The sequence below is a fragment of the Ornithorhynchus anatinus genome, chromosome 8 (genome assembly GCF_004115215.2).
Source record: "Ornithorhynchus anatinus isolate Pmale09 chromosome 8, mOrnAna1.pri.v4, whole genome shotgun sequence".
Lineage (NCBI taxonomy): Eukaryota > Metazoa > Chordata > Mammalia > Monotremata > Ornithorhynchidae > Ornithorhynchus > Ornithorhynchus anatinus.
Window position 1 is genome coordinate 31,806,347 of NC_041735.1, and position 9,478 is coordinate 31,815,824.

The 9,478-nt window shown below is 43.8% G+C and overlaps 1 long non-coding RNA gene across 1 annotated transcript; it reads left to right on the top strand.

Moving 5' to 3' along the window:
• Positions 1-323: 323 nt before the first annotated feature.
• LOC103167909 lies at positions 324-8,947 on the top strand. The gene is made up of 5 exons (XR_003761442.2): positions 324-962; positions 3,179-3,293; positions 6,028-7,175; positions 8,416-8,553; positions 8,911-8,947. It is a non-coding gene; the product is annotated as an uncharacterized LOC103167909 (long non-coding RNA).
• The last annotated feature ends 531 nt before the right edge of the window (positions 8,948-9,478 follow it).

The window sequence follows — 9,478 nt, forward strand, 5'->3', positions numbered from 1 at the left end:
GAACCCACGACCTCTGACTCCCAAGCCCGGGCTCTTTCCACTAAGCCACAATGCAGTCCCGCGGTGCAGTCCCCCTGTCGGTACTCCGAGCTCCGGTGCTCCAGGGCTCGGTGCTCGGGTGCTCCGGTTGCGGAGAGTTTGCGGGAGCTGCCCCGCCGCAGCACGAGGTCTCGCCCAAGGACCGGCCCGCTGCCAACCTCGCTCGCCATTCAAGCGGCGCCTTGCTCCTCCTCCTGGGCCTTGGAGGAGGAGGAGGATGAATAAGAAGGAGGAGGAGCCTTAAATCCCCCGCCGCTCCATTCAGCCAGGCCGCCCAACAGGGCTGGGTCGCGGCTGAGGTGGGCTCGGCCTCCGTCCCGAGGCACCGGAGCACCGAGCACTGGAGCACTAGAGCACGGAGTACAGACCACTGGAGTACCGGAGCACCGAGCACCCGACCCCCGGAGTACCGGAGCTCAGAGTACCGAGCACTGGAGCACCAGAGCACGGAGTACCGAGCACTGGAGTACTGGAGCACCGAGCACCCGAGCCCTGGAGCACCGGAGCTCGGAGTACCGAGCACTGGAGGACCAAAGGACGGAGTACCGAGCACTGGAGTACCGGAGCATCGGGCACCCGAGCCCTGGAGCACTGAGCACTGGAGCAGCAGAACACGGTGTATCGAGTACTGGAGTACCGGAGCACTGAGCACCCGAGCCCTAGAGCCCCGGAGCTCGGAGTACCGAGTACTGGAGCACCGGAGCACCGAATACCGAGCACTGGAGTACCGGAGCACCAAGCACCCGAGCCCTGGAGTACCAGAGATCGGAGTACCGAGCACTGAAGCACCGGAGCACCAGAGCACGGAGAACCGAGCACTGGAGCACAAGAACAGGGAAGCCCTGCCAGAGGAGACGCGTGGCTCCAGGACTGTCCCCGCTGAGCCCCGGCTCCCGGCCCCATGTGGTGCAGGTGGCCCTCAGGTAAAGGACCGGCCGCCGGGCCCACCCTGCTCTGACCTCGCTCCGACTCCCTCTGACCCGCCGCCTCGGATGTGGGAGGGTCTGGGGGTCTCTGGGGGACTGTTGGTGTGTGTCTGGGGGTGCAGTGCCTGGGTGCAGCCCGGTGTTTCAGTCGTATTTATTGAGCGCTGACTGTGTGCAGAGCACTGTACTAAGCGCTTGGAAAGTACAATTCGGCAACAGAGACAATCCCTACCCAACAACGGCCTCACAGTCTAGAAGGGGGGAGACGGACAACAAAACAAAACAAGTAGACAAGCATCAATACTCTCAAAATAGATAAGTAAAATTATAGCTCTATAAACATCAATAGTAAAATAGAATAATAAATATGTACAAGTAGACACGACTGCTGTAGGGCGGGGAAGGGGATAGAGCAGAGGGAGGGAGTCGAGGCAAAGGGGAAGGGAGGAGGAGCAAAGGAAAAGGGGGGCTCAGTCTGGAAAGGCCTCCTGGAGGACTTGGGCTTTCTGTAGGGCATGAATGGGGGATGGGAGGAGTGTGCTAGTTTGGCGGTAGAGGTAGAATGTGGGCCGGGGTCGACAGGCGAGACTGTGAGCCCGTTATTGGGCAGGGATTGTCTCTATCATCCCTCTGATTCTATTTATCATGATTAAGTTGTCTTGTTTTTGTCCATCTGTCTCCCCCGATTAGATTGTAAACCCATCAGTGGGCAGGGATTGTCTCTATATGTTGTGGAATTGTACATTCCAAGCGCTTAGTACGGTGCTCTGCACATAGTAAGCGCTCAATAAATACTATTGAATGAATGTTGGAAGATAGATTTTCCTGTGTTGCACATTAAAATCACAAAACAGTAACAGATTTTAAATCAGATAGTCTTGAGAAATGTAGGATTCAAATTAATCAAAACTTCAGGTCATTGAGTACAATTTTCTATTATAAAATTTTCATAATAATTGTAAACATTAACATACGTTATGCATAAAAAGTGTGTAGGCATTCCTTTCTTACTTCCCTGATGGGCGTCTTCAGTCACTTGCTTTCTCCTACTCCACTGCTGTCAAACATGCCCGTGTGACCCCATCCTTAAAAAAACAAAACAAAACAAAAAACGACCCTCCATTACGGTGCAGTTATTGCCCCATCTCCCCTCCGGGGAAGGGAGGAATATTTGGGGATCACCCATGTAGAAATGGTAGTTGAAACCATGGGAGGGAATGAGTTCTCTCAAGTAGTGAGTGTACATGTGAAGAGTAGAAGGGGACCCAGAACTGAGCCCCATCCAAAGTCAAAGGATAGGAGGAAGAGGAGAAACCAGACAAAGAAAGTGAGAAGAAGAAGTCAGATAGGAGAACCAGGTGAGGACAGTGAAGCCAAGGTTAGATAATATTTCCAGGAGAAGGGGGTGGTCCATGGTTTTGAAGGCAGTAGAAAGATCGAGGAGGATTAGAATGGAGAAAATGCCATTGGATTTGGCAAGAAAGGAGTTCATTAGTGACTTTAGAGTGGAGTGAAGGGGGCAGAAGCCCTACTCAGTACACTTAACTTTCTCTCTAGATTGTTTAAACTGGTGCACATTCTGCCCAAACTAGCATATCAATTTGGTGTGAAGAACTCAGAGCAAAAGTATTTCTGTGTCATGATAGGTTTGTTTTGTTGAGTTGAGTGCACACTCAGTTATTTTGCAGTAATACAGTTCATTGCTTGGCTACTTACTGAATCAACAGAAAATCCATGTGCTCACTGCCCCTTTTCTAGATTAAGTTCCATGTTAGTCCCAGCACAACATGTCTGTTGACAGAAGCATTATAGGGTGGAGAGTGGGGAAGATAGGTCTAGAGAACCACGGCAGCTACCCGAAACAGGTAGGCAGAGGCGAGACTAGAAGGCAAGTCAGTGGTGGAGAAGGCTACTTTGAGGCAAAACTAGAAAATCTCAGCCAATCAGTCATATTTATTGAGCGCCTACTGTGCAAAGCATTGTACTAACCTCGTGGGAGAGTATTGTATAACAGAGGCAGGGAATGTGTTCACAGTTTAGAAGGGGAGATAGACATTAATAAAAATAAATAATGGACAGATATGTACCTGAGTGCTGTAGGGCTGAGGGAGGGTTTGAAGAAGCGGTGAGTAAGATAAGCCATCTATTGTACTTCCCATGTTCCTTAATATGGAAAGGTATTATTAATGAGCTAGTCTTGCCTACCTTTGTAGGTGTAGGTACACTTAATGAAACAAATGAAAGAAGAACAAGAAAAGGCCAGGATGACAGAATCTAGAAGAAACCGAGAGATTGCACAGCTTAAAAAAAGACCAACGGAAGCAAGGCGTGAGTTTGAGGATTTTTAACTCTAAGATATTGCTATCATTGTGTTAATGGAATCATCTATGCAATTACTGGGGAAAACAGTTCTGGGATAACTGTTATTTCATGACATATTTATTTTTTATGATTAATAGTGATGTTACATTAAATGGAAGATAATGCCCCCATAAATTTTTTGGTTTTGTTTTTGTTTCTTTTAATGGACTCTGTTAAACATTCACTGTGTATCAAACACAGTTCAAAGCGCAGGGGTAGATCAGACAGTCCTTGTCCCACATGGGATCATAGTCTTTTGAATCCCCATTTTCCGTCACCCAGACGGGCCTCTCGCTGACTCCTCTGTGACTTTTCAGGATCTACGTTCCCAGTGTGGGTTTCAAGCTGCCACAGCCACAGTTACCATATGCCACTGAAAACTGAAAATCATAATAGGAATTGCCAACAGAGGTAGTGGTGAATTTACAATGGAGAACCTTCCCACTAGAGGATGGCATTGTGGCTTAGTGGAAAGAGGATGAATCTGGGAGTCCGGAGCCCCACGTGACTTTGGGAAATCCACTTAACTTCCCTGTGCCTTGGTTTCCTTATCTGTAAAGTGGTGATTTAAAAAAAAACAAAAACAAACAACCCTGTTCTCTCTTTCTCTTATGCTGTGAACCCGAAGTGGGACAGGAACTGTTCCGATATGATTAACTTGTAGCTTACCCCAGTGTTTGCATGTAATGCTAATAAGAATATAATAATTTTAATATTACTACTATTAAAAAGTCTAGGAAATATAAGAACAACCTGAGAAAGTGTCCAGGGACTCCTCAAAGCTTCCACCACAAGTTAGAATGATCTTGAAGCTTCTTGCAATATCAGATGGTTCCAAAACCTAGCTCAAGAAGGTCTTCTGTCAATTGACTAAGAATAACAATTTTAAAAGAAAGAAAGCACAAGGCATGTAATCCTGGCTAAAACTATTGGTCCCTATTATTCTGCCTCTGCCAATAATAAAGGATGTTCACAAGAACAAGGAAATTCTTTAACATCTTCCAGTAAAGAAGATAATTACATAACACCTCCTCCAAGAAGCCTTCCCTGATTAAGCCCTCCTCTCCTCTTCGCCCACTCCCTTCTGCGTCACCCTGACTTGCTCCCTTTCATCCTTCCTCACTCATTCATTCATTCATTCAAGTCATATTTATTGTGCGCTTACTGACTGCAGAGCACTGTACTAAGCACTTGGAAAGTACAGTTCAGCAATAGAGACAATCCCTGCCCACAACAGGCTTACAGTATGGGGGGAGAGGGCAAGACAGACATTGAAACAAGCAAACAGGCATCAATATAAATAAAAATTAACCTCCCTTCCATCTCCACAGCACATATGTGTATATCTTTCTATATCTGTAATTTATTTATATTAATGTCTGCCTCCCCCTGTAGACTGTGAGCTCGCTGTGGGCAGGGAGTGTGTCTGTTTATTGTTATATTGTACTGTCCAAATCACTTAGTACAGTGCTTGGCATACTGTAAGCGCTCAAAAAGTATGATTGAATAAATGAATAACATTGTTAAAATTTTGAAATCCAGGCCCAATAGGATATATTATTTTCTGCAGCTACCATTTAAAAGTAAGCATTTCCAGAAACAATTCCAAATTCCACTGGTACAATGAAAATAAATAGTGATAGTGAAGCAAATTGTATAATTGTATTATAGTTCTCTTTAGCAAGGCTACTAATGTAGGCTTCATTCCAGTTTACTCTTCTGGGACCAGAAGAGGTTATTCTTGGTAAAAAAGAAAAAAAAAGAAAAAAACCTTCTAAATTTGACTCCACATGGATCTTACATTACATGTTAAATAAAGGAGTTACTTCATGATTTCCCCTCCTTGATTTACCACTCTTTTGTTAGTAATTTCCAATGAAGGAGAAAAATTCAGTTAAGGAGCAACCAGGTAACTAAGCATAGTCAGATTATTGTACCTAGGAACACTTTACAAATTCTTACACTCCATAAAATGATCTTAAAAAAAAAAGGTTGTATATGTGTTCTTGGGAGAGCACAGAAGTTGCAGACTATTGTGGAACAGAGACAAAGTTTTTACAAAAAAGAATATTTTGCAAAGTATTTTGCAAAAGAGCCAAAATAAAACAGGAATCCAATGAAACAGATGGGCAGATTTTCAAATATAGAGGTAAATATATATATGCATATATGAATATAAATATCAAGGTAAATTAAAATGAACCTGTATATATAAGTGATTGAGTATAGGTACATATTTTTGCTCTCTACATCTCCCTCTCTATCTAGAGCTCATAGATACTAATTGAACATGCACATGAAAATTTGTAGTAAATCAAATGATGGTATTTGCAAGTGTCAGCTGAGTACAAAACATTACTAAGCACTTAGGGAAGAACCAAGCACAGAAACACAGATACCTACCTGGCTATAAAAGAGTGAACAGTCTAATGGACCTCTATCCTGTAGACACTCGGAGAAACAAGTTTTACATGGTTGGGGTGGGGTAGTGACAAAGAAGATATGGACAATCGGCAAATCCGTGGTATTTATTTAGTGCCTATTATCAGCAGAGTATTACACCGTTGAGTGAGTATAGTGCAACAGAGTTGGTAAACATGTTCCTACCCCCAGTGAGCTTAAAGTCTAAGGAGAAAGCATAAAAAGTAAACACTAGATTTTCCTTTGTTGTCATCCCTGATTTATGTGATATTATTTGCAGCATCAACTCAGGCTTTGGAAGCTCAGAAAAGAAATCAAGAAGTGCTTCTTTGACGTAAGAGCAAAGAGGTATGGGAACAGAACTTCCAGTTACTTCCAGGAAAGCTGTGTGACTTTGGAGAGAAATAGAATGATTTCAGAGAGAAGGCAAATGATGTATTTTCCACACTGTTTCAAGTTACAGCTCTTCAGCAGCAAGTAAGGCCCATGTCTAATAAAGTATCTGGGAAGGTTAGTCGAAAACTGAGTGACCCTGATTCTCCTGCTCAAGACCTGAGTTCCACTGTAGCTGCCGGACTCCTCGATTTGACTAAGGCTGGATCCCCACAGAAAATGAGAATTCCTGTTGCAAGAGTGTAAGCATTACCACCAACTGCAGCCTATGGAACCTGGTAAAATGTTTCCAAGGTGATGTGAGAGCATTTTCATGCGAGGGTTGTTCTCCAATGAGCCACTCAATTTGAAACATTTGTTGTGTGGGTGATCCATTCTATAAGAATTTCAAATAAAAATGTTTGTCATAAAAATGTTCACAGGAAGAAATACCTGAAAACGGGAATGACCGGTCGAGTGTTCATGTCAGAAACTGTCTGGATGAAGTAGGGTCACAGATGTCATTATGCAGAGAATGACAGTTTCCAATATGGAGAGTGATATGAGCAGTCTTCTAAAGATATGACTTATCAGATATTTTACTGTTGCCCTTGCTCTAAAAATAGACATATCAATTCTATCTGATTTAATACCCTATTGCCAGAAAAAAAAATTGTATTTTGGATAATTCCAGACCTTTTATTCCAATTTCAGGGTCTCAAGGGGTCACTTTCCCCCTTTCAAAACCCTAGCTTGGGAAGTCATTGAAATCTTGTCTTGCAGAGTCCCTCAGAAAAATAAAAGTCTATTATCTTTGTATTGCCATTTTCCTTTTGTAATTTTATTTACCAATTTTTTTGGGGTGGAGGGAAATAGCAATGTGCAGAACTCACAAAAAGAAGAGAGAAACTTTCAAAAAGAAGAGAGTGAGCCATCAAAAAGAATGGATATGTGGATAAAAATAAGGAAATGGAATCACTAACTGCAAATGTCGATCACATCAATGGTAGTATTTCAGATTGTCAAGCCAGTATCATGCAGATGGCAGAAGCAAAGGTTAGTTACATATTAAATGTGAAGTGATAATTTGAAAGAAAACTCTGTGAACCTTTCACATGTAATAATATTCTGTTCTAAGGTAGAGTTAAGTGTGACATCTATTAGCAGTGAAGGATACACACAGTCTGTTTAATGTTACATCTATGTAAAAATATAAACCCACTTTCCTTGTAAGTGGCAAAGTTGATATTCTTGGTCGAGTTATTTCCCAGTATATGATTTTAATAGAAATGTGAATTGCAATGAAAGCTTTGCCTAAAAGAAAAAGTCCCAATATGATTCACTTACTACTTTGGCATGTACAATTATTAAATATTCATTTGATTCATTTTAAAATATTGCTTCTTGCAGCTTGAAAGGGAGACTAGAGGAACCCTTTCTTTGATTAAAGTATAGTTGAGTCACTCTTACTCTAGTTACAATATTAACAGGCAAGTGCCCTTGAAATAACGTCTTAATTTTCACCCTTCAATTTCATTCACCTGAATCATGACCATATTGTGTGTTTCTCAGGAAGAAGGCTAGACCTTCAATATCACTGCAGTGATCAATTCTTGCACTTTCCCTTGCACTTTAACTCTGCACTTGCTCGTTTTCTCCTATCTCGTTATCTCTTTTCTTATCAATGGGCATCAATAAGGTAGGGGGCACATTTGATTCAGTATGTACTGTTGATTGGAAAGGGTGTGTTGGGGGGGTGGGGCGGCGGTGAATGTGATTTATTATTCTTTTTTTCTTTTGGAAAGCACCACAGAATGCAGTTTACAAATTTGGCATGTATGCTGTCTCTATCGGAACCCTCCAATCTATTCGAGCCTTTCCTAAACTTGCCAGCTGGTCATTTGATATTTGCATTAGATATTTTTGTCTTCATTCTTAGAATGCACTTCAAACTGATGGAATAGGCTTCTTTAGCTAGATAAGGAGCAAAGCCAAGTCTAAAGCCACGTTCTGTTCCTCATTTCACTTTTGTACTCATTTGACTTAACTGAGGAATTATGGGAGAAAGTCACCCTGATCCCCGGATGTGATCTTTTTGCCAAGGAATAAACAATAAATTACAATAAATAAATTACAACAAATCACAATTGCATGGCACTAGGCTATGCCTTGTCAGTGTCTTTAATTTTACTCTCTCAAAGACTTAGAGGGGCAACCATCAAAAGATCTTTACCATCTGAATTTTGGGCTTGTTAGTTGCTTCTAAAAAGAATATTGCCTTTTTTTCTCTCTCTAGGCTAGCACCGTCAGGAGGTCATAATCCTTATCCTTGAAGAAGACTGAGTTTTTTGGGGTTTTTTATTTTGTGATTTTTTTTTTCACAAGTGCCCCCAACTGGGCCCTAATTCAGGTTTCCCAGTCAGTATTTTCCAGGGTGAGTATGGTAATTTACAGACGTTTCCACCAATGCAGGGGGAAAGGTATGCATGGTTGAGGTGGGCCCGTCACAGAGTGGGGAAGACACGAACACAGCATTTTGCTTGTGCGACAGCATGTGCAGGGCGGGGAGGAATCCAGAGGATCCAGACGGGGAGTTTGGGGGTCTGGGCAGCCAACCTCCCCCTCCCCCCCAACCCTAATAGCAAGGACATTTGGGGCTTGGAGGCCTTCGCCTTGGGGAGTTGGGTGAGTTTGGAGGGTGTCGCTCCCCGGGGGTGGGGGTGTTACTGGAAAGAGCCCGGGCTTGGGAATCAAAGGTCGTGGGTTTTAATCCTGGCTGTTTTAATCCCAGCTCTGCCACTTGTCAGTTGTGTGACCTTGGACAAGTCACTTAACTTCTCTGTGCCTCAGTTCCCTCATCTGAAAAATGGGGATAAAGACTGTCAGCCCCACGTGGGACAACCTGATTACCTTGTATCAACCCCAGCGCTTAAAACAGTGCTTGGCACATAGTAAGTGCTTAACAAATGCCATCATTATTATGATTATTACTGGGCGCCTCGCTGGCCTCGAGGCCTAGGAAATCTTTTCCCGGAGCCTGATTTCTCCTTTTTTTTCTTTCCTTCCCTCCCTTCCCCCCATTTTTTTTCCTTGGAGTGGGGACTCCTTGGGCGGGAGCAGAAGCCCAAGAACCCAGTAACCCGGGGTCTCGGCCCATGGCGGCGGTTTAGGAGCCAGTCGGGAGCAGAGCGCATCTCTTTGCACGCAAGGTAAGAGCCAGACGAGCAGTCGGTCGGCCGCTCCGTCCAGCCGTTGGGCATGGGTCGGTCGTGAGATCCTGCGAGGTCACTGAGCTGTGTCGCAAAGGGGGCACCGGCGATGGTTTCGGTGGGCATGGGGTGGGGTGTCAACACTTGAGC